The following is a 25,429-nucleotide window of genomic DNA, read 5'->3' as shown; positions in this document are numbered from 1 at the left end:
GGTTGAAAAGTTAGCAACAAGATTGTCTTTTTTTTTGTTGCTGACAAAAACTTTCGGATCTTTGTCATTATTATCTCCGACAAAAACAAAGCTTTGTCTTTGGTTCGCTTTTGTCGCTTGTTTCGCACGCGCATTCCAAAAAAATTGATTCCCTGAAATTGGATGATTTTTTCGGTCAACAAATATTGTAAACCACATTACCACTTCAAAGTGTCACTAAAATAAAATAAAAACTTAGTGTGAAACAAGCTACAAAAAAAACTGTAAATACGGGACTGATTTTTTTTGTCTGATTATTATTGGTTTGTCCAAATCGAAAATCGCTTCCTATATATTATTATCAGCGACGTAGCGTTGATCGGATTGGTCCTCCCCAAAAGCTTTAGCCTTTATGGGCGCAGAGCTGGAGCTTGAGCTTGATTGACTGCTCGTAGTTGCTACTCCATTATGACCAGATCAGCTGTTCTTGCACAGGGAACCAACAGATATTTGCTTCGGAATAGCACTCATCTTCAATGTACAAGTACTGGTGATCTCATTTGTTAGGTCATACTGGCGCCTGCCACGTCAGAATGCGAGTCAATGTAGGGAAGAGGGAGGAAATGATGATGCAATCACTCGCCCACTGCAAGCCGAATATACCTCTGCACTTGCCACGAGTTCATGCGGAATTTGTTGGAATTTCTGGGTTAGGTTGGAGAGGCAGAGGTCCGTCTTGGTTAACGAGCTGCCAATGTGATAGATAGGAGAAGGTAACTGATGGAATTTCTAATTGGATGTAGGAAACGAGTTCTACAGTTCATTTCCAATTCTAGCAGATTACTATTAGAATACTCAAGTTAAAGGTATAGGAATAGTAATGGAAACGGTATGGAAATTCATTTACAGTTCTAGCGATTCCTAGAACATGAGAAATAAAGAGAAAGATACAAAGTAGGAGAATGGAACGGACCTGGGATTGAACCCACGACCCCCTGCGTATGAGGCAGAAGCAGTAGTCATATGACTACCAAGCCCGCTTTAGCCTTTATGGGCGCAGAAATCAAATATCACGCAATGAGAAATATAAAGTTCTATTAGTGAAGGGGCCAATTCGATTGTACGACAATTCCCCGAATGCAATTTCCCAGAATGTAACATTTCCCCGAATGAAACAAATCCCCGAAAAGAAAGTTATTTCCTGCAAAAACAACTTTGTGGTCGATTTTATGCATCCGAACCGAACAGAGCAGCGTTCAAAGATACGTTATAGAGTGTCTTCTTGTTCTTAATCCTCTAAAATGTGTTGGAAAATTAAAAATATATCAGAGTACAGTGTTTCCAAGGTAGTTTTTTTTTTCTGAAATAGTCGAACAACGGCTGCATTTTCTCAAAAAGTAAAATAGCGAACAATGTTTCTGACTGATAGCGTTTGGGTAAATTTCTATCTTTGAATTCAAAATCCTCTCCTGTATATACCTTCTTAAGAACTATAAGGCAAGGGTGAATGTGAATCTGTTTTAACAAAAATAATGCGTTTGTCCTGAATGAGGCATTGGTGCATGTGATTCCTTCTTCAAAAAGAATGCACCTCCCGGAATAATGCAATAATAAATGTGTTCCTCCTTTAAAAGTGGTTTCCCGGAATAATGAAACAATAAATTTTATTCTTTCTTTAATAAAATATATCTTCTCGGAATAAGGAAATGGGGGATGTGATCCATTCTTTAAAATAAGGCATTTTCACAAAGTTAGAAAATAGTAGATGTGGTAGGCAAAGGCAAATGAGTTTCACTTTTGGAGAGCAGGTGTTTGTACACAATAAGGATTAATGTGATCTCGGGTTTCGGCAGCAGAACGATGGCGCGATCGGTCGAATTATTGTGTTCTGCTTTGCGCGGCGGATAATAAAAATCAGTTCAGTGCGAGATTTCTCTTGTTTCGGCAGCAGAACGATGGCGCGATCGGTCGAATTATTGTGTTCTGCTTTGCGCGGCCGGTAATAAAAATCAGTTCAGTGCGAGATTTATCTTGTTTCGGACAGCAGAACGATGGCGCGATCGGTCGAATTATTGTGTTCTGCTTTGCGCGGCCGGTAATAAAAATCAGTTCAGTGCGAGATTTCTCTTGTTTCGGCAGCAGAACGATGGCGCGATCGGTCGAATTATTGTGTTCTGCTTTGCGCGGCCGGTAATAAAAATCAGTTCAGTGCGAGATTTCTCTTGTTTCGGACAGCAGAACGATGGCGCGATCGGTCGAATTATTGTGTTCTGCTTTGCGCGGCCGGTAATAAAATTATTCAGTTCAGTGCGTGATCTCTCTTGTTTCGGCAGCAGAACGATGGCGCGATCGGTCGAATTACTGTGTTCTGCTTTGCGCGGCCGGTAATAAAAATCAGTTCAGTGCGAGATTTCTCTTGTTTCGGACAGCAGAACGATGGCGCGATCGGTCGAATTATTGTGTTCTGCTTTGCGCGGCCGGTAATAAAAATCAGTTCAGTGCGAGATTTCTCTTGTTTCGGACAGCAGAACGATGGCGCGATCGGTCGAATTATTGTGTTCTGCTTTGCGCGGCCGGTAATAAAAATCAGTTCAGTGCGAGATTTCTCTTGTTTCGGCAGCAGAACGATGGCGCGATCGGTCGAATTATTGTGTTCTGCTTTGCGCGGCCGGTAATAAAAATCAGTTCAGTGCGAGATTTCTCTTGTTTCGGACAGCAGAACGATGGCGCGATCGGTCGAATTATTGTGTTCTGCTTTGCGCGGCCGGTAATAAAAATCAGTTCAGTGCGAGATTTCTCTTGTTTCGGCAGCAGAACGATGGCGCGATCGGTCGAATTATTGTGTTCTGCTTTGCGCGGCCGGTAATAAAAATCAGTTCAGTGCGAGATTTCTCTTGTTTCGGCAGCAGAACGATGGCGCGATCGGTCGAATTATTGTGTTCTGCTTTGCGCGGCCGCTAATCGCACTCAGTTCAGTGCGAGATTTCTCTTGTTTCGGCAGCAGAACGATGGCGCGATCGGTCGAATTATTGTGTTCTGCTTTGCGCGGCCGGTAATAAAAAATCAGTTCAGTGCGAGATTTCTCTTGTTTCGGACAGCAGAACGATGGCGCGATCGGCCGAAATATTGTGTTCTGCATTGCGCGCCCGGTAGGCCGGTAGTTAGTCTGTACTACTTTTCGCGCCCGATTCATGGCTAGATAAAATCACTGTGTATAAATAATGGCACGGTCGTATCGCTTATCAGAGTGAATCTAGATCCAACGATGCCCACCGTCTGATAATCCTTCCTGTGGTTTTTGTGGAGACGAAGAAGTAAACACGGTCTTAAAATAGCAAAAATCACCTATTTTTATTCCTTCCCTTTCTAACTGTCTACAAGGACATGGCCGGCGCCGTTATTGATCATTCGAATTTTAGAGTCACTGAAACTTGCACACTGAGAATGCTTGAACAATCCCAGTCAATCATTCAGTTGATTCTTTGTGCAATTTCACTGATTCTGGTCAATCACGGAGTAGCAACCATAGATATGTGTAGTCAGTCAAAGCTAAAGCTAAGCTAAGCTAAGCTAAGCTAATAAGGATTAATGTGATCTCGTATTTTGATGTAGGCGACTTTGTCCAGAATAAGGAAAATATATATGAGATCCCTTCTTAATCTTCCGGGACTCTCATGGTTTCGGATCTCTTACGAAGCCCCTCCGCTTTTGTAAACGACAAGCGTGCTTTTTTCAAAGGTGTTGTACTTTTTACATCGGGGCGAGTCACGGAAGGTTAAGCAATGAGTATCGATTTTTTGACATTTCACCGAAAAAACATTTTGCTGATTTCATTTTCGCGGAATAACATTTGGTGGTATGTAACTCTCGTGGAAAAAACAACAAAGCCCCTGGAGTTGACCAACTACCAGGAGAGCTGTTTAAACACGGTGGTGAAGCACTAGCTAGAGCGCTGCACTGGGTGATTACCAAGGTTTGGGAGGATGAGGTTCTGCCGCAGGAGTGGATGGAAGGTGTCGTGTGTCCCATCTACAAAAAGGGCGATAAGCTGGATTGTAGCAACTACCGCGCAATCACATTGCTGAACGCCGCCTACAAGGTACTCTCCCAAATTTTATGCCGTCGACTAACACCAATTGCAAGAGAGTTCGTGGGGCAGTACCAGGCGGGATTTATGGGTGAACGCTCTACCACAGACCAGGTGTTCGCCATACGTCAGGTATTGCAGAAATGCCGCGAATACAACGTGCCCACACATCATCTATTTATCGACTTCAAAGCCGCATATGATACAATCGATCGGGACCAGCTATGGCAGCTAATGCACGAAAACGGATTTCCGGATAAACTGATACGGTTGATCAAGGCGACGATGGATCGGGTGATGTGCGTAGTTCGAGTTTCAGGGGCATTCTCGAGTCCCTTCGAAACCCGTAGAGGGTTACGGCAAGGTGATGGTCTTTCGTGTCTGCTATTCAACATCTCTTTGGAGGGAGTAATACGAAGGGCAGGGATTGACACGAGTGGTACGATTTTCACGAAGTCCGTCCAGTTATTTGGTTTCGCCGACGACATTGATATCATGGCACGTAACTTTGAGAGGATGGAGGAAGCCTACATCAGACTGAAAAGCGAAGCTAAACGGATTGGACGAGTCATCAACACGTCGAAGACGAAGTACATGATAGGAAGAGGCTCAAGAGAGGTCAATGTGAGCCACCCACCACGAGTTTCTATCGGTGGTGACGAAATCGAGGTGGTTGAAGAATTCGTGTACTTGGGCTCACTGGTGACCGCCGATAACGATACCAGCAGAGAAATCCGAAGAGCAATAGTAGCGTACTTTGGACTCTGCAAGACGCTCCGATCGAATAGAGTTCGCCGCCGTACCAAACTGACTATCTACAAAACGCTTATAAGACCGGTAGTTCTCTACGGACACGAGACCTGCTCGTGGAGGACCAACGCGCACTGGGAGTTTTCGAAAGGAAAGTGTTGCGTACCATCTATGGTGGGTTGCAGATGGCGGACGGTACGTGGAGGAGGCGAATGAACCACGAGTTGCATCAGCTGTTGGGAGAACCATCCATCGTTCACACCACGAAAATCGGAAGACTGCGGTGGGCCGGGCACGTAGCCAGAATGTCGGACAGTAATCCGGTGAAAATGGTTCTCGACAACGATCCGACGGGAACAAGAAGGCGAGGTGCACAGCGGGCAAAATGGATCGATCAGGTGGAGGACGACTTGCGGACCCTCCGCAGACTGCATGGTTGGCGAAGTGCAGCCATGAACCGAGCTGAATGGAGAAGTCTTTTATGTGCAGCACAGGCCACTCCGGCCTTAGTCTGATGATAGATAGATAGAAGTAAAAAGAGTAAGGTGAGAATTGAATAGTAAGAAGTGAAAAGTGAGCAGTAAAAATTGAGAAGTTTGAGCGAGCAGTGAGAAATAGTGAGTAGTGAGATGGTCACTCCTCTATCTCACTTACTCTTTAAATCTTACTTACTCTCTCACTCACTTACTCTCTCTCTCACTTACTCTCTCTCTCTCTCACTTACTCTCTCTCTCACTTTCTCTCTCTCACTTACTCTCTCTCTCACTTACTCTCTCTCTCTCACTTACTCTCTCTCTCTCACTCGCTTACTTACACGCTCTTACTCTTTCTCACTCTATCACTGTCACTTACTCAATCTCACTAATTCTTTCACTCTGACTCACTTACTCACTCTTATTCACTCACACTCACTAACTCTGGCTCACTCACTCACTTTCACTCTCACTCGCCCATTTCCACTCATTAACTCTCACTCACTTACTTTCACTCTCACTAGTTCATTCTCACTCACTAACTCTCACTCACTTTAATTCACTTACTGTAAATAACTCTCGCTCTCTCACTCATTCGCTTACTTACATACTCTAACTCTACCTCACTCTATCACTCTCACTCAATCTCACTAATTCTTTCACTCTCACTCACTTACTCACTCTTATACACTCACTAACTCTGACTCACTCACTTTCACTCTCACTCGCCCATTCTCACTCAAACTCACTCACTTTTATTCACTTACTGTAACTCACTCACTCACTAACTCTCTCGCTCACTCAATCTCAAACACACACTCATTCGCATTCACTCATTCAATCTTATACACACACTCATTCTCACTCACTTTCACTCAATCAATCGTTCACTCACTCACTAATACACTCTCACTCATTATTTCACTCTCACTCACTTACTCACTAACTCTCATCCTCACTTTGACTCACTCAGTCACCCTCACTCACTCTCACACATTTTCTCTTTCTCTCTCCCACTCAATCTCTCTCTCACCCACTCTCTACCTGTCTCTCGTTATTCCTCCTCTTCTCGTTATACTTCCTCTTGTCGCTCGTATGTGTTTATATAATGGAACCCGAACCAAAACCCGGAAGTGTAAGCAAAATATTTACTGTATCGCAGCAGCAACCGAAACATCACTTTTACTGAGATCTCGGTAAAAATCATGTTAGTTGAAACTCGGCGGTGCCCACCTCGGGAAAATAAAAAAAAAATGCTGAGATATCGCCCAAAAAAATATATGTGTAAGGTGTGGCCAACGCAGCCCCACTTCCGATCCTGAATTTCTGTTGCTATCGGCCTCTGAGTGACAACGACGATGGAGCTCGTTTTTTGAGATCCAGTTGTAAGGCCACCACTAGGCACAAGTTAGGGGAACTGGGGGTAGGACGCCCACGTTAAGGAAAATGCCATTTTTATCAATGAAAACCACCATTTCAGCCAGTTTTCATCAGCGCATACTGAAGAACAGCACATCTGCGACTGACTACCGATAACAGATATCTAATTGTCCATTTTATTGCACAGAAATTTGATTTTAAAGCACCCGAAAAAAAATGATTTTGAAACCATGCGGGGTGAGATGCGCCAGTGGATGGGTTAAAACGCGCATGTGCTTATCGTACTGATTTTCATTTTAATTGCCTACATTAAGGCAATTAACCGAATGTTTCAGCTGTTTCGGTCATACGAAATGAGCATGGGCGTAATGCCCCACACCGACCTCAGAAGTTTGAAGGCCCATAAAATCGTTTTAAAACCATTTTTGACGACGATTTCGTGTGGAACATAAAGAACACGAGTAAGCAGCATGGCTCATGGCTCAATTATTAATTTATCAATGTATAACAGCGACAGGAAGACTAAATTCCACCGAGCTAGAATTGCATCAAAACACGCAAAAATCGTTTTTTCGAGTTTTTCATGTATAACTAGAGAAAAATCATGAAATATATGTATCCAATGGCAATATTTTTCATTGCTTTATCATATAGACTATTGAAAATAATCAAAATGGGGATATTTAACCTTATTCAGGGGTGGCGCGTTTTAATCCCTATGGGCGTGCTACCACCACTTCCCCTATGTACCGCAGGTATATGGAGGTCAATATATAGATGTGCTCGACTTGCGGTTAGTGGCAGTGCAGCCGTTGAATGTTTTCAACTGATATATACAACTGATATTTCGCTAGCGTATAACAGAACAGATTCCAAGTCAAAGTTGAAAATTCGGATGTTGGTGCGTTCACTTATCTGCCTGTTCTTCCAGATATTTCTTGAACTTGCAGGGTACTTGAAGGGGAAACATACTTTCTTGGCGGATGAAGATGATGAAATATAAAAGAAAGTTGTGCATCCGTTCAACAAACAGAGTAAAGTTCAATTGTCATAAGACGAATTTGTACAATCCCATTTAATTCCACCACTAATTAAGTGGTGGAGTTAAACGGGATTGTACAAACTCGTCTTATGACAAGTGAAGACATTCCACTAAAAAACTCAAAATAATTTTCTTAAAAGTCATTTTTTCACCATTAACTTTGCCGCGGACGGTCTCAGCTGTAATAGCTTTTAAATTACAGCTGGAAGTGTAAATATTTACTCAGAGGAAGTTTCAAGAGAGAATTTGGAGAGGAAACATAAGTTTTATGAGGTATGCAAAAATGTTCACGTAATTTATTCAACTGGATTATCTCACATTCTAAGCCTTATACAGAGCATATTAGCTCAAATTCGGTAAAAATGACAGTTGCATCTCATATTCCTTCTCGAGGTTATGTTCAAAATGCAGCAAAATGCAAAGGACTGTAAGACTCGATGGCCTATTTGTAACAGGTGCCGGATGTTCTGCGAAAGTAATCTATTATTCCTTTCCCGTAAGACTGTAAGACAATTCAAATGGTTAGCAGTGCTTATTTGTTGTTTATCCGCCAATGGCCACAATGATACTGGCTGACATAAGCTAAGGTTATGGAACAATCCGTGCACCTGAAAGAAGAGTGGAGGTAATAGAAGAGAGGCATCATCATATTCCTTGGGGAATAAATTTTTTAAAGTGAAAATTTAAAGTTTGTACAACAATTCTGGACCGATCTGCAATTTGGACGTAACTTATTTTGTAAATTAACAAACAATGTTTTGTGGATTCTGTTAAAAACAAGCATTTTCATTAAAAGCTAATTCTTTTTCCTGATAGAGGAAAGCTTATTCTGTCGGATACTACCGTGATTTTATTAGAAAATGCTTGTTCTAGCAGGAATTCGCCTTACAATGTTTGTTTCAGGGCTGACAATAGTCATTCTCGTCGTATGAAGAAAGCGAAAAAAATTTAGTCTTCGTCATAACATTGCACGACGCAACACCTATTCGTTTTCTTCGGGCCGCATGCGTACCACGACGATAGTCGCGCATCCAAAAGTTATGACGATTTTCGTCGTCACTTCTTCACACAATTTATTGCACGTCATTATAAACGGACTGGTTAAAAACATAATAGCGTCTCAAATAAACAAATAGTAGGAAATTTGGTAACATAAATGTATCGATAACATTCATAACGCTTTCATACGTTGCTTCAAATTCATTATTACAAAGATTTAGTAAAAATCTTCGCATGGCAGCTGCCGCTTGAAGAATAACGATATGAAGTCTTCGTTCTTCGATGTCGTCAGGACGATTTGGTTACACGACGAAAGCTAACGTCGTGCGCGTCATTGACGATGACGATTGTCAGCCCTGGTTTGTTTACAGCATAATTTACACCCAAATCGAGCATGATGCCACTACATTCCTCAATACATCAAACTGTTTTACGTTGTTTATGACGGGCATGTCTTGTACAAAACCCGTTTGTTTTCATGGCTATATAATGACAATCTAAGTTCTGGAATTCAGCTTCTTTATCCAAAAATATTCTCTGAATTTCCAACCACACCAAAACGAAGTTATTTGGCATAATGTCATTTGACCATGAATAAGGTTCTTATTCCATGGAACACAAAATTAGAATGAGGCCCCACAAAAACTTGAAAGTAGCACACACCTACATACCAATAATTGAAAATACAAAAAAAATACTATTGGCACGACTGCAGTTAAGTCATGCTCGAATCTAAATGGAAAGTTTAAGTATGTCATGCAAAATCACATCGTTTCACATTCATTAATCGAAAATTTCGCTCCAGAAAACGTTGAAAACCAACCAACAAAATGTTTGTTGAATCAGTTCCATTTTGACAGATTCAGTCGCAACATTGCATTAAAAAGACTGACTATTGAAAAGCTCTTTATGCAATAATTCCAGTCAAGCCTGTCTTCCACCTCCCACAACTTTTACCCGTCATCGATAACCCGCACACTATTGGTCATTAATGGAATCGTATAGGAGAGTACGAACCATCAAAACAATTCCCAAATCAACACCATTTCCTTCTTCAATGAGTCTAAATGGTTTTTAATTGATCATCAGTTCGTAAATCACTATCAGTCCATATTTGTCCTGTAACAAGAATTATTTCTATGAACTATTCTGCATCACTCATTTATCATAGAGCAATTGTAAATCATCTTTAAATTGATAATTATAAGATGCATTGATCACAACTCCAATGACCCAGACAATCCTCGTAACGCAAACTGATAAGCATGGTATCCACTTTTTTGAAAATTATAATTCAAAGATTCATCCCAAGACTAATATGTTCCTATAGTTTAAGATTTACATAGTTGAATGTGATTGCTTTTTGTCCGTATCCTAAGTATACAGTACAAGAGGATTTCACATGTTTTTCTTTTAATGAACAATAAACAGTTGTCGATGGAATACTAGTCACATCAAAGTCATTATTAACCGGAAAAACGATTTCAATCGCACAAAGACAACAAAGCATAATCTGTTGGCAAAAACAGACTTAATGGACTGAAGGTCATCTACGGAAATGAAGTCTAAACAACACTTAAGTATCAGCACCAACGCGTGTACTCGATGTTTCCGAATCTGCGAACCACTTTTAGTGAAATGGAAGAACTGTTTGAAGAATAAATCACACAAATAGCGCAATTATAGGAAGGAGCATCGGAAAACAACACTACAATAAGTTTTTGTCATGGATGGATGATCGTCGTATTTGTTCGGTGATGTAAATATACAAACTGAACCGCTTTAGGCGACTCAAGTGTGGCCGTAATCAACCATAATTTCAAAACTCCTGATCTATAGAACCTAAATTTCACATAAACATGAGCTGACTATGCTTCAAAAGCCTAAAAATGTGTAAATGATAGAAGTTTTGTTTCAAACAATTGATCCATGATACTCATCAAAGTAAAACACGTTCCAGGTGTATCTCCCGAAACAAAAAAAAAGCAAAAAGGTTGCCGTTCGCTCAGAAACCTGTTCTCAAAGCAAACCAATCCCAGTTCAAACTATCATGAATTCGCAAGCCGGAATCCAAATTTACACGCAATGAAGTGCGTGCCGTGTTCTCCCTGTCGATTAATTTACGGTACCCAGCACAGATGCTTACTTGTTCTTGTCGATGCTGCTCACGAACCGCCGAAAGAGGTAATCCAACCCGCGAAAATTAGAACACCAAATGCGCACGCACCACGAGGATAAAAACTGGTTCAAGAAACTTTACTTAACCGGAGCAAGTCGAGTCTAGAACTAAACCGACGACGGTAACGACCCAGTCGATGTAGGTACGGGCTGCCGCAGTTTGATTTTCGATAAAACGTCAATCAGCAAGTAGGCTCCATCGGACGGACACGTTCTTATCTCTGCATGCATACCAACATACCACACTGACTGGCCAGATAAGATCTGATCAAGGTAGTAACGCTGCTGGCGGGTAGTGACTGCGGCGGCGCACAATTATCCATCGATTTTTTTTATCAAAACTTCAAAGCTCAAAACCCCACGATAGGCACAGGGGATTTTGATGGTCGCGATTTTCTTTTATGGACCCCTAACTTACTGCAAAACAGGATCAACGTCGTTACGTAAACTAGTGGCGAAAACATCAATACTGCATCGCACCGCGATTGCGAGGAGATTACCTCCAGCTGCAGCGTTGGCTTCGCCCCAGGTGATCAATCGAGCGCTCACGTTTGGTCGTCACATTTGGTCAATGCACCGAAGATTTACTACAACGATCGCAAACGGCGGCGTCGTCGGTTCGATGACCACGAGCGGTGACGCCAGTACATGCCGTTGTAAAACCGAACAACGATAAAAATCTTGTTTGTGAAATGTGAGCTTCGGACCGACCACAGCAGCGAGAGAAACTCGGGTGCCAGGAAAATTGTACCACGTTTTCCCACAGTCGACGGTGGTGGTAGCGTGGAAAGTTTGTTTATAAAACGATCCTCCGCTAAGCTGCTGACGGCTACCAACTAAGACGGGATTATAGAGAGAGGGCTCAAAATGGACTTTGACTATCGCGGAATCGCACGCCTATCGGATTGAACTATAAAGCGTGAGATAAGATAAGGTCTGTGAAGCACGTGCACTTCAGACGGATTGACTTCTTGATTTCAAGTGGTTTAGTTTTGATGGTGAACGTAACAAGTGTTGCAGTTCCTGGTAGTTTGTCCAGACGAATGTGAAGTAATGGGGTAAAAATAAGATACTTGAACTACGGCGCTAACTGTCCTTGATGATTGGGTAAACAATAATGTCTCAATCGAAACAAGTCGTTCTGGTCACCTGGAAAATGACTGTCACAAGAAGGAAACAATCATAATATTTACGTCTTTTCAATCTGCAGTTTAAAAACCCTGATTATTCCACCTAGCGGCGTTGGTGCCTTTCTCGTACAGGGTGTTCAATAAGTTCGAATACAAATGTTTGATCATTGTGTTTGTAAGCCCAATGTACATATTATGTATTAGTATTGGTGTCAGCGTTAGCGGTATATATACGCTAACGGATGTGGTGTTGACATTCTCCGCGACGTCACGCAGTGCACCAACTGCTTCAATTTCGGGCACGGCACCAGGAACTGCCGCATGAAGCCGCGCTGCAACAAATGTGGCGAGCTCCATCCGACCGATGAGTGCGACAAGATGGAGGTTGCTGATCCAAAATGCGCCAACTGTGGCGACAAGCATCGGGCTACAACCAAGGACTGTCCAAAGCGGGCGGCGTTTTTGGAAATCAGGAAGAAGGCCTCCACCAGGTCCCTGCCGAAAAAGAACCGAGTTCCTGCTCTCAACGAGGTGAACTTTCCGGCCATCCCGACTCCCCGGCGAGCGATACCAATTCTTCCACCTTTGCAGCCACACAAACGGCTGGCGGCTGCTGCAGCATCAGTTCAAGCTCCAACACCATCCACCAGCGATTGGCCCCCGCTTCCTCCCCCTGGATTCCGTCGTCAGGATAATGAGCCCCTTCCGGCCGAGGGCGACCCACCGCTCTACACATCGGAGCAGCTAGTTCCGATTTTCACCCAACTGGCAACGCGACTTCGCGGTTGCAAAACTCGCTTCGACCAGATCTTCACCCTGGGCATGTTCGTCATTGAAAATGGCTGCTAGGGTGGGTCTGGTCAATTGGAACGCTTGCTCACTAAAGAGCAAAATCATCGAGCTCAGCGATTTCCTTCAGGAGAAGGAGATTGATGCGGCTTTCATCACCGAAACCCACCTGAAGCCCGAGGAAAGTGCAACAATTCCGGGTTTTAGGCTGGTGAGGTTCGATCGAACAAACTCCAGAGGGGGAGCAGTGACAATCGCCTTGCGGAGCAACATCGCCTGCCGCCTGCTGCCGGACTTCAAGCTCAAACTCATCGAAGCCGTTGGAGTGGAAGTCACCACTTCTGTCGGAGTCGTCACTCTCATCGTGGATTACTGTCCCACACAAGCCAAAGTTGACGATGGCTCGTCGGCTGAGCTACGAAGGACATAGTCAAGCTCACTCGGCGGCAGGGGCAGTTCATCATCGCCGCAGACCTGAACGCAAAGCACCAATCGTGGGGAAACACCGTCTCCAACCGGAACGGAGTCGTCTGGTCCAACGACGAACTAGAGGGCCACTACACCATCCTGAGCCCTGACAGCCCTACGCTCGACATCTACATCACGAACATGTACGATCACGTTTCCCAGCCGGTCGTCTTCCAAGAACTGAGCTCGGACCACTATCCGGTGGTGGCTGAGGTTGGATCTTCAGTAAATCGGCACGAGATAACAAGGCGAAACTACCATCGAGTGAACTGGCAGCGGTTCCAGCAGTGCGTCGACAACTTCGTCGATTATGAGGTGCGTCCGGAGACGCCAGAAAGTATCGACCGCCAGCTGTGCGCCATCGAAGAGGCAATCTCGGTGGCCCGGGAGCAGCATGTCCCGAAGGCTCGGCAGGTAAGCAACTCCTTAAACATCGATACACTCACCAAAGATTTGATTCGATTGCGGAATGTCACTCGCAGGCAGTTCCAGCGTACAGGACTGCCTGAGCTTAAGGCACGCTGCAATCGAATCACAAAAATTATCAAGGCCAGAATGGTGGACCTCAAAAATAACGACTTCTCGAATAAGATCCGCACTCTCCCAGATTATGCTAAGCCGTTCTGGAAAATGACCAAAATTCTAAAATCCAAGCCTCGACCCATTCCACCTTTGATCCCACTAGAAAATAATGGCTCTAAGGATCGCTTGATAACTCCTGCAGAGAAGGTCGCTGAAATAGGTCGTCACTTCGTCAGCTCACACAATCTTGGGCAGAACATCGTCAGTCCACACGAAGCAGCCGTCAACGAGCATGCTAACAACATCCATTTGATTCCCAACGACTTCTCGGAGGAGTTGGAGATCTCAGCTGGCGAATTGACGGCCTATATCAAATCGTCGAAGAACATGAAGGCCCCAGGCTTCGACAGCATCCTGAATCTCGAGCTCAAACACATAAGTGCTCCGTTCTTTGAGCACCTCTCGCTGATCTTTAATCAGTGTCTCCGGCTCAGCTACTTCCCATCGTCCTGGAAGTCAGCGAAAGTCATCCCCATCCGGAAGCCTGGAAAGGATCCTTCCTCCTCAAAAGTTATCGACCCATCAGCCTTCTCTCAGGGTTATCCAAGCTATTCGAAAAAGCTATTCATCATCGGTTACTTGAGTCTGCCGAAAATCTCAACATCTTGCTCGAGGAACAGTTTGGTTTCCGACGCGGTCGGTCAACTGTACACCAACTGACCCGAGTTACCAACGTCCTCAGACGGAACAAGTTTGTCTCGAAAACATCCGCCATGGCCTTACTCGATGTCGAGAAGGTATTTGACAATGTATGGCATGATGGCCTGGTGTACAAACTACAACGCTACAATCTTCCCAGCTACCTGGTGAAAATCATCAACAATTACCTGTCGGCAAGGACATTCCGGGTCTCAATCAGCGGAGCGAGTTCCAATGCGCACAACATCGTCGCAGGCGTCCCCCAGGGCAGTATCCTCGGGCCCCTGCTTTTCAATCTGTTCACCTCCGACATGCCAGAACCTCCAGAAGGCGGCATTCTGTCTCTGTTCGAAGATGACACATCCATCGTCTACAACGGTAGAGTGATCAGAGCGCTAGTGGCAAAACTCCAACGAGGCCTGGATGCCCTGACAGAGTACCTCGCCAGCTGGAAGATCTGTATCAACGCTGCGAAGACCCAGGTGATCATTTCCCCCCACTAAACATGTTCCGTCTGGGGACTGTAAAATCATCCTCAATGGCACGACTGTGGAATGGGCCAATGAGGCCGGCTACCTTGGCTTGACCCTCGACAGCAAGCTTATTTTCAGGCAACAGGTTGACAAAACGGTGACAAAGTGTAACGTCTTGTTGAAACTACTGTACCCTTTGATCAACCGCCGGTCGTCATTGTCCCTGAAAAATAAGCTTGCTGTCTACAAGCAAATCATCCTCCCTGTGATCGAATATGGCATGCCGGTCTGGGAGAGCTGCGCTAAAACCCACCACCTCAAACTTCAACGGGTCCAAAACAAATTCCTGAGGATGATCCTCAACACCCCTCCCAGGACAAGAACATCCGAGGTCCACCGTCTGGCCGGGATAAAAACCTTACATGAACGCTTTGGTGAGTGTAAAGAAAAGTTTAGGGTCCGTTGCTTGCATTCGGATCAGGCTCCAATTAGGGCGCAAGTTCCAATTTAGGTTATCAAATTTTTATTGTAAATATTAGTGTACATAGTAGGACCTGGGAGAACGCGCGCAGGACATAATCTTCCCGGCTCCGGATCTCCATGAAATCCAGGAGGAGATTGGCCGGTTGAAGAACAACAAACCCCCTGGGGTTGACCAACTACCAGGAGAGCTATTTAAACACGGTGGTGAGGCACTGGCTAGAGCGCTGCACTGGGTCATTACCAAGATTTGGGAGGAGGAAGTTTTGCCGCAGGAGTGGATGGAAGGTGTCGTGTGTCCCATCTACAAAAAGGGCGATAAGCTGGATTGTAGCAACTACCGCGCAATCACATTGCTGAACGCCGCCTACAAGGTACTCTCCCAAATTTTATGCCGTCGACTAGCACCAACTGCAAGGGAGTTCGTGGGGCAGTACCAGGCGGGTTTTATGGGCGAACGCTCCACCACGGACCAGGTGTTCGCCATTCGCCAAGTACTGCAGAAATGCCGCGAATACAACGTGCCCACACATCATCTATTCATCGACTTCAAAGCCGCATATGATACAATCGATCGGGACCAGCTATGGCAGCTAATGCACGAACACGGTTTTCCGGATAAACTGATACGGTTGATCAAGGCGACGATGGATCGGGTGATGTGCGTAGTTCGAGTTTCAGGGGCATTCTCGAGTCCCTTCGAAACCCGCAGAGGGTTACGGCAAGGTGATGGTCTTTCGTGTTTGCTATTCAACATCGCTTTGGAAGGGGTAATACGAAGAGCAGGGATTAACACGAGTGGTACAATTTTCAACAAGTCCGTCCAGCTATTTGGTTTCGCCGACGACATAGATATTATGGCACGTAACTTTGAGAAGATGGAGGAAGCCTACATCAGACTGAAGAGGGAAGCTAAGCGGATCGGACTAGTCATCAACACGTCGAAGACGAAGTACATGATAGGAAGAGGTTCAAGAGAAGACAATGTGAGCCACCCACCGCGAGTTTGCATCGGTGGTGACGAAATCGAGGTGGTAGAAGAATTTGTGTACTTGGGCTCACTGGTGACTGCCGAAAATGACACCAGCAGAGAAATTCGGAGACGCATAGTGGCTGGAAATCGTACGTACTTTGGACTCCGCAAGACGCTCCGATCGAATAGAGTTCGCCGCCGTACCAAACTGACAATCTACAAAACGCTCATTAGACCGGTAGTCCTCTACGGACACGAGACCTGGACGATGCTCGTGGAGGACCAACGCGCACTTGGAGTTTTCGAAAGGAAAGTGCTGCGTACCATCTATGGTGGGGTGCAGATGGCGGACGGTACGTGGAGGAGGCGAATGAACCACGAATTGCATCAGCTGTTGGGAGAACCATCCATCGTTCACACCGCGAAAATCGGACGACTGCGATGGGCCGGGCACGTAGCCAGAATGTCGGACAGTAACCCGGTGAAAATGGTTCTCGACAACGATCCGACGGGCACAAGAAGGCGAGGTGCGCAGCGGGCAAGGTGGATCGATCAGGTGGAAGATGACTTGCGGACCCTCCGTAGACTGCGTGGTTGGCGACGTGTAGCCATGGACCGAGCCGAATGGAGGAGACTCTTATATACCGCACAGGCCACTTCGGCCTTAGTCTGAAAAAAAAAAAAAAAAAAAAAAAAAAAAAAAAAAACATAGTAGTTAGGTTAGCAGGGACTATGTCCAAGGGCTTGACGATCCCTCCCAGGCCATCTGCGAGTTGTGGGGCTTGCCTAGGATGTGGTGGGGTTTGACAGTGGGCCCTGTTAAACCTCTATAAAAGCTGCATGTATCCGCAAGTAGGCCCCACCAAAGCGACCGTGTGCCGCTCAAAGCGCACAAGCCCAAGTCCTGGTGTTAGGTGGGACGCTAAACAGCCCTGACACGACGGCCCTCCGACGAGACAGGAGGTTTGCGCAGGCCCAATAAGCCGCCTAGAAAACCAATCATTACGAACAATATAAGAGATAATGCGACTCGATATAATCGGCAAAGACCTAGGCGACGAATACAGGATCACGATTGGAAGCTTGGAACATGGAATTGCAAGTCGCTAGGTTTCGCAGGTTGCGACAGGATGATCTACGATGAATTACATCCCCGCAACTTCGACGTCGTGGCGCTGCAGGAGATTTGCTGGACAGGACAGAAAGTGTGGAAAAGCGGGCATCGAGCGGCTACCTTCTACCAAAGCTGTGGCACCACCAACGAGCTGGGAACCGGCTTCATAGTGCTGGGTAAGATGCGCCAACGCGTGATTGGGTGGCAGCCAATCAACGCAAGGATGTGCAAGCTGAGGATTAAAGGCCGTTTCTTCAACTATAGCATCATCAACGTGCACTGCCCACACGAAGGGAGACCCGACGACGAGAAAGAAGCGTTCTACGCACAGCTGGAGCAGACATACGATGGATGCCCACTGCGGGACGTTAAAATCGTCATCGGTGACATGAACGCACAGGTAGGAAGGGAGGAAATGTATAGACCGGTCATCGGACCGGATAGTCTGCACACCGTATCGAATGACAACGGCCAACGATGCATAAACTTCGCAGCCTCCCGCGGAATGGTAGTCCGAAGCACCTTCTTTCCCCGCAAAAATATCCACAAGGCCACATGGAGATCACCTAACCAAGAGACGGAAAACCAAATCGATCACGTTCTAATCGACGGTAAATTCTTCTCCGACATCACGAATGTCCGCACTTACCGCAGTGCGAATATTGAATCCGACCACTACCTCGTTGCAGTATGCCTGCGCTCAAAACTCTCGACGGTGTACAACACGCGTCGAAGTCGGACGCCGCGGCTTAACATTGGGCGGCTACAAGACGGTAGACTAGCCCAAGAATACGCGCAGCAGCTGGAAGTGGCACTTCCAACGGAAGAGCAGCTAGGCGCAGCGTCTCTTGAAGATGGCTGGAGAGATATTCGATCCGCCATTGGTAGCACCGCAACCGCTGCACTAGGCACGGTGCCCCGGATCAGAGAAACGACTGGTATGACGGCGAATGTGAGCAGTTAGTGGAAGAGAAGAATGCAGCATGGGCGAGATTGCTGCAACACCGCACGAGGGCGAACGAGGCACGATATAAACAGGCGCGGAACAGACAAAACTCGATTTTCCGGAGGAAAAAGCGCCAGCAGGAAGATCGAGACCGTGAAGAAACGGAGCAACTGTACCGCGCTAATAACACACGAAAGTTCTATGAGAAGTTAAACCGTTCACGTAAGGGCCACGTGCCACAGCCTGATATGTGTAAGGACATAAACGGGAACCTTCTTACGAACGAGCGTGAGGTGATCCAAAGGTGGCGGCAGCACTACGAAGAACACCTGAATGGCGATGTGGCAGACGAAGATGGCGGTATGGTGATGGACCTGGGAGAACGCGCGCAGGACATAATTCTACTGGCTCCGGATCTCCAGGAAATCCAGGAGGAGATTGGCCGGCTGAAGAACAACAAAGCCCCTGGGGTTGACCAACTACCAGGAGAGCTATTTAAACACGGTGGTGAGGCACTGGCTAGAGCGCTGCACTGGGTCATTACCAAGATTTGGGAGGATGAGGTTCTGCCGCAGGAGTGGATGGAAGGTGTCGTGTGTCCCATCTACAAAAAGGGCGATAAGCTGGATTGTAGCAACTACCGCGCAATCACATTGCTGAACGCCGCCTACAAGGTACTCTCCCAAATTTTATGCCGTCGACTAGCACCAACTGCAAGGGAGTTCGTGGGGCAGTACCAGGCGGGTTTTATGGGCGAACGCTCCACCACGGACCAGGTGTTCGCCATTCGCCAAGTACTGCAGAAATGCCGCGAATACAACGTGCCCACACATCATCTATTCATCGACTTCAAAGCCGCATATGATACAATCGATCGGGACCAGCTATGGCAGCTAATGCACGAACACGGTTTTCCGGATAAACTGACACGGTTGATCAAAGCGACGATGGATCGGGTGATGTGCGTAGTTCGAGTTTCAGGGGCATTCTCGAGTCCCTTCGAAACCCGCAGAGGGTTACGGCAAGGTGATGGTCTTTCGTGTTTGCTATTCAACATCGCTTTGGAAGGGGTAATACGAAGAGCAGGGATTAACACGAGTGGTACAATTTTCAATAAGTCCGTCCAGCTATTTGGTTTCGCCGACGACATAGATATTATGGCACGTAACTTTGAGAAGATGGAGGAAGCCTACATCAGACTGAAGAGGGAAGCTAAGCGGATCGGACTAGTCATCAACACGTCGAAGACGAAGTACATGATAGGCAGAGGTTCAAGAGAAGACAATGTGAGCCACCCACCGCGAGTTTGCATCGGTGGTGACGAAATCGAGGTGGTAGAAGAATTTGTGTACTTGGGCTCACTGGTGACTGCCGAAAATGACACCAGCAGAGAAATTCGGAGACGCATAGTGGCTGGAAATCGTACGTACTTTGGACTCCGCAAGACGCTCCGATCGAATAGAGTTCGCCGCCGTACCAAACTGACAATCTACAAAACGCTAATTAGACCGGTAGTCCTCTACGGACACGAGACCTGGACGATGCTCGTGGAGGACCAACGCGCACTTGAGTTTTCGAAAGAAAAGTGCTGCGTACCATCTATGGTGGGGTGCAGATGGCGGACGGTACGTGGAGGAGGCGAATGAACCACGAATTGCATCAGCTGTTGGGAGAACCATCCATCGTTCACACCGCGAAAATCGGACGACTGCGATGGGCCGGGCACGTAGCCAGAATGTCGGACAGTAACCCGGTGAAAATGGTTCTCGACAACGATCCGACGGGCACACGAAGGCGAGGTGCGCAGCGGGCAAGGTGGATCGATCAGGTGGAAGATGACTTGCGGACCCTCCGTAGACTGCGTGGTTGGCGACGTGTAGCCATGGACCGAGCCGAATGGAGAAGACTCTTATATACCGCACAGGCCACTTCGGCCTTAGTCTGAATAAATAATAATAAATAAAATAAAATAGAAGTTAGGTTATCAAATTTTTCAAAATGAACTAATGCCTGCAATAGGCTTCCATGTCATACTAGAGAATTTTCAAATTACTTCCTTTTCAAAATAATAATAAAAAAAAAATTACCAACAAAGATGAAGGGCCGCCACTGCAAAAACGGCTATTTACGATTCCCAAATCCATTTTCAACGCGCGTAATAAACAAACAACAAGTGATAGAATGTCAACACCAATTTATTTTTTTTTTCAATAAAAGTATGTTTATTTATTTGCTTACATCTAATGTACATTGTAAGTGTAAGTAAGCCAAACACTTACAATGTACATTAGATGTAATCAAATAAATAAACATACTTTTATTGAAAAAAAAATGGTGTTGACATTCTGTCTCTTGTTGTTCGTTTATTACGCGCGTTGAAAATGGATTTGGGAATCGTAAATAGCCGTTTTTGCAGTGGCGTTTCCCTAACCTCAATCTACCTGTGCACTGAGTTTAATTTTAAAGAATTGGTGTGCGGAAATGCCAAGAATAACTAGATTTTGATTAGTATAAACGACTCTGATAATTTTTCTTTTCCATTTGGGCTGTCGAAATATCCAAAATTTCACTTTTTAGGTCAGTGCACAGGTAAAAAGTGAGGTTACGCGACGCCACTGCGTTTTTGAAAGTAACTTGGGCCAGTTCAAGACGTAATTCTCAAAATATGGAACGAAATGGACCCTCGCATGGACCTCACTGCTTGAAAAGACAATCCATGGATCATAGGCGACTACGTACGATGGGTGGAGATAACAGTGGAGATAAAAAGAGTAATCCAACAAATCATAGGGACCGTACACTTATTACGTAAGCATTTTTTTTTGGGTTTTTCGACCCCCCCCCTCCCCCCATGTAAGAATTTTTCCATACAAAAGATTTTTTTTATTTATATGGCGCGTAAGATATTGACCGACCCCCCCCCCCTCATTAGTGTTTACGTAATATGTGTACGGCCCCATACAGAAGCAGACGCAGGTGCGGCAAACCCGTTCGCCAGTAGTAGGCTGGTGAGATCACCAGTAGCAGAAGTGCTACATCAACAACAACAGCAGCAGAAGCAGGGTCAACAGCAGCAGCAGCAGGAGCAACGGCAATGACAGAGCGAGTTAAACAAGCCTCCCCAAAAGCCGAAAATAGTGACATCAAAAAGATTGGTGGAGGAGCTCCACAATTTCGTGGATGGGAGGAACAACGTCCATAAGGAGATTAAGGACATGGTTCACAAGATCCGAAAGGCGCTAGTATCGGCAGTAAATGAATTCGATACCGCAGTGCTGAGGGCCAATGCGGCGGAGCGCGCATTGGCGCTGACTAAAGCTCCTGCTGCCTTAGCTCCGCCGGAACAGAAACATATCGGCACAGCTGATCCGTTATATCCTAAGAAGCAGGGGAAAGAGATGTTAGCGGGGTTGGAGAGTACATCAGTCTCCATGACTCCCAAAAGGGCCAGAACTTCGCCGGGAGACAGGAGGTCACGCGGTCTCAAGAAGCAAACGCGGGAGGACGCTGCCGTCGTCGGAAGGACAGACGCTACTTCACAGGGATCAGGATGGAGTACCGTAGTTGGCCAGAAGGAGAAAAGAAACAAACAACTGAAGCGAAAAGAGGCGAGAAAGATGGAGCAGAACAAGCCTCGTCAGAAGTCACCGATGGAGGAAGCCGTACTCGGCAAGGCTAATGACGCAAGGACGTATGCAGCGCTCCTCAATATGACACCTACTTAAAGGATCCGGAGCTGAGGGACTTGGGCGAGAATGTAGTAAGGACCAGGCGCACTCAAACCGGAGAGATGCTCTTCGAGTTAAAGAAGGACCGCAGAAGGGCGCAGAGGCGGAAGTTAAATCCCTATAATTATGTGCAGGGATCTAGACGAGATCACGTCGGACGAAAAGCTCAAGGATGCTCGGATGTCAATCCGAAGAAGGAAAGTGTTCGGAGGAACACAAACAGCGATAATTCGCCTGCCAGTTACCGCTGCTAAAAAGGCTCTAGAGGTAGGCAAATTTACTGTTAGATGGTCAAAATGCCCATTGAAAGCCGCCCCGCAAGTGAATAAACAAGTGGAGAGATGCTTCAAACGTTTGGTCTTCGGACATCGGGCAGGGGCTTGTAAGGGTCCGCAAAAACCCAAGTGTATGCTTTGCACACCGGAAGAAGGGAATGATCATCAGACGGTTGACTACAAATGCCTTGCCTATAAGAGGGCGATCGCAGTCCCGCAGTAGTGAAGATAATTGAGAATAATCTGAATCTGATTAATCTGATCTGGAAGCCTAATGACCTCTAGAAACAGAACATAAAGGATTTGGAGAATATCGCAGGCAATTCTGGTCGTTGACAAATATTCAAGTTAATGCGCAGAACTCCTGAAAAAAAAATCATAATTCACATCTTTCCAAAATTGGCTCCAATTAATGTTATAAGTTCCTGGTGCCTTCATCCACCGTTGGGAATTCTCACGGACTTCATGGAGTCGCAATAGACCTCCAATACTATTGACGGACTTCTTCAAATCGTTCAAATTTTTATTATCTTTCTGGAAAGTTGTGTGATATCTTGTATCTTTTGCCACGAGTTTTGAACTATTTACCAACCATCGTGGAAGTTTTTAGAAATTCTCCTAATGCCAATTTTACGGATTAGTTATTTTCGTGAACATCGAGAAACCTCCATTGGCACTCAAGTATACGTACGAAGTAAGTATTCTTATTCACTTTTTGTGGAGTTTATGGACTTTTCAAAATAGTTAAGATAATTCTAGATAATCATGAATGCAATCTTTGCAAGCTCACATAAATCTATGCAGCACTTATAGTGAGCCCAACAAAACATTCTAACCACTGCAATACTTTAAATAATTTGGTCTGAACACAGTCAGGTCGTTTAATATTTGTCGATTTTGGCCTTCGGTTTAAATAAAGCAATGGTCCCATGAAAAAATATCAAAAAAAAATAGGTGTTTTTTAAAGAAGGGGCATAACTAGTCTCAAATACTACTCTATGTATTTTATCGATTTAAAAAAATGGTCTTGGAGTTCCAGCATTGTTTTATTTCTAGAAAGTTCTACTAGATGTCAGACAACTGCAATAAGCAATGAAACTTTATAAGGAACATCTAAAGGTTCCTTTGCACATTTTTTATATGAATCCCTTCACGAAGACATTCTATTCAAATTTGAGTAATCACTATACCAAGTTTTTGCAGCGGAGCTTTTGAAAAAATCTACTAAACATCCATCAAGGAGCTCCAGGATAAGAACTATCAAAACAGCTTTTTTAAATCCTTTAAGATTTTTTTATGTTTCAGTGAGAATTCTGAAGTAATTTCTTGATAAAATCTAAAAGATCAATCATAACACTTCCTGATAGAATTGTTTCATAAAAATCAAAAGCAGCGAATGTAAAACTGAAACATTACCATTGACAACCACATCATCCTCCTCTTGCATAATTATGAAGTATCGAACGTTTAATGTGGTTTAATTGAGACCATCGCCACCTACGTACATGAGGTAGACCATGTGATGCTTTTATCCACTATCATTCTCTCTACATGACCATTAATTTGACCACCTAAGGACGTGAGAATCGATCAATGACTTTATAAGCCCATCATCAAATGAAGGTTCACGAAATATTTTTAAAACATATCCTATAGAATCATGTTTGGAGATGAGACCGATGCTGTAGAGTGCCGTCACAGGTCAACAAAGATACTATTCGGGGTTTTCGTTTAACAAGATTAGAGTTAGTAGAGTTCATTAAGTAGAGCATTAAATAAAATTTCCCTGTATCATAAGTACTTCAAAATAAGTTTATAAGGAATGACACTCGCGATTGATGATTAAGTATTCGAAAGAACTTTCAAAACTACTTTTGTTTGATGGGAACATGACTCAAACGCTCCTAATAAAGGAAACTACAAAAACGAAACGACTCAGACACAAAACCATTCAAACTAAATAATCTATAATATCAAAGGGACTTTGCGCCCATGGAGATGCAGAGGATTCCTCGGTCTCTTGTAGCAATGAGTGTCGAGCTAATTTTCCTCACCTTTTCTAATTGACTGTGAGGACGTGGCCGGCATCGTTATTGTTCTTGGATTAAAGAAACTCCGAAGCATGTACAGCGAGAATAGCTTTCTAGTCCCAAGAAAACTATTCAATTGGTGAGCTGTGCATTATTTGTTGTTTCTCGGCCAATCACGACTAGCAACTACGATGGGTACAGTCAATCAAGCTAAGCTAAGCTAAGTATAAGTGTCCTTAGTTTAGTATATTGCTCGAAATTTAAAAAAATCACTATAAATTTTCAATATTGGGTTTTGCGTTTTTTCCCTGACCTCAGTCAAAATTCCCTGACTTTCCCTGACATTCCAGGTCCAAAATGAAATTCCCTGACTTTCCCTGACTTTCCAGGTTTTTCCAGGTAGTCGACACCCACTGAATCACTGCGAAACCGCACAGCAACTGTTATGGCAGTCAACAACAGAAGCGATATGTGACATATCGATAATTGCAGAGCCGTATCGAGTTCCCCCTAATAACGGCAACTGGGTTGCTGATAGAACGGGAATGGCTGCGATACAAGTTATGGGCAGACTCCCTATCCAAGAAGTGGTGGAGAGTTTATGTGAAGGATTCGTGATCGCCAAAATCAACGGCATTTACATATGCAGTTGCTATGCACTTCCAAGGTGGACAGTGGAGCAGTTCAGCCAGATGCTAGAGCAGTTAACCTACAAGCTGATCGGACGAGGGCCGGCAGTTATAGGAGGTGATTTCAATGCCTGGGCTGTGGAGTGGGACAGCAGAGTAACCAATACGAGGGGATGCATTCTGCAGGAAGCTCTGTCGAAGCTAGATGTATGATATTGCAATGAAAGCACCTTTAGCACCATTCGGAGAGACGGGAGGAGTCTATCATCGACATCACGCTCTGCA

At 45.0% G+C, this 25,429-nt stretch overlaps 1 protein-coding gene across 4 annotated transcripts in view; it reads right to left on the bottom strand.

Annotated features, from left to right (window-relative positions):
* Window positions 1-25,429, bottom strand: part of LOC134203564 (long-chain-fatty-acid--CoA ligase 4-like) — a 157,036-nt gene that overhangs the window by 43,451 nt on the left and 88,156 nt on the right. Inside the window, exon 1 of one of the 4 annotated variants that reach the window (XM_062678417.1) lies at window positions 10,857-10,998. The exons of the other annotated variants lie outside the window; for them this stretch is intronic. The gene's annotated coding sequence lies outside the window, so the exon portion shown is untranslated. Of the gene's footprint in view, window positions 1-10,856; window positions 10,999-25,429 lie in introns of those variants that run through there. 4 annotated transcript variants of the gene reach the window in all.

Source organism: Armigeres subalbatus, unplaced genomic scaffold (assembly GCF_024139115.2).
Source record: "Armigeres subalbatus isolate Guangzhou_Male unplaced genomic scaffold, GZ_Asu_2 Contig1974, whole genome shotgun sequence".
NCBI lineage: Eukaryota > Metazoa > Arthropoda > Insecta > Diptera > Culicidae > Armigeres > Armigeres subalbatus.
This window is presented reverse-complemented; position numbering and strand designations above follow the sequence as displayed.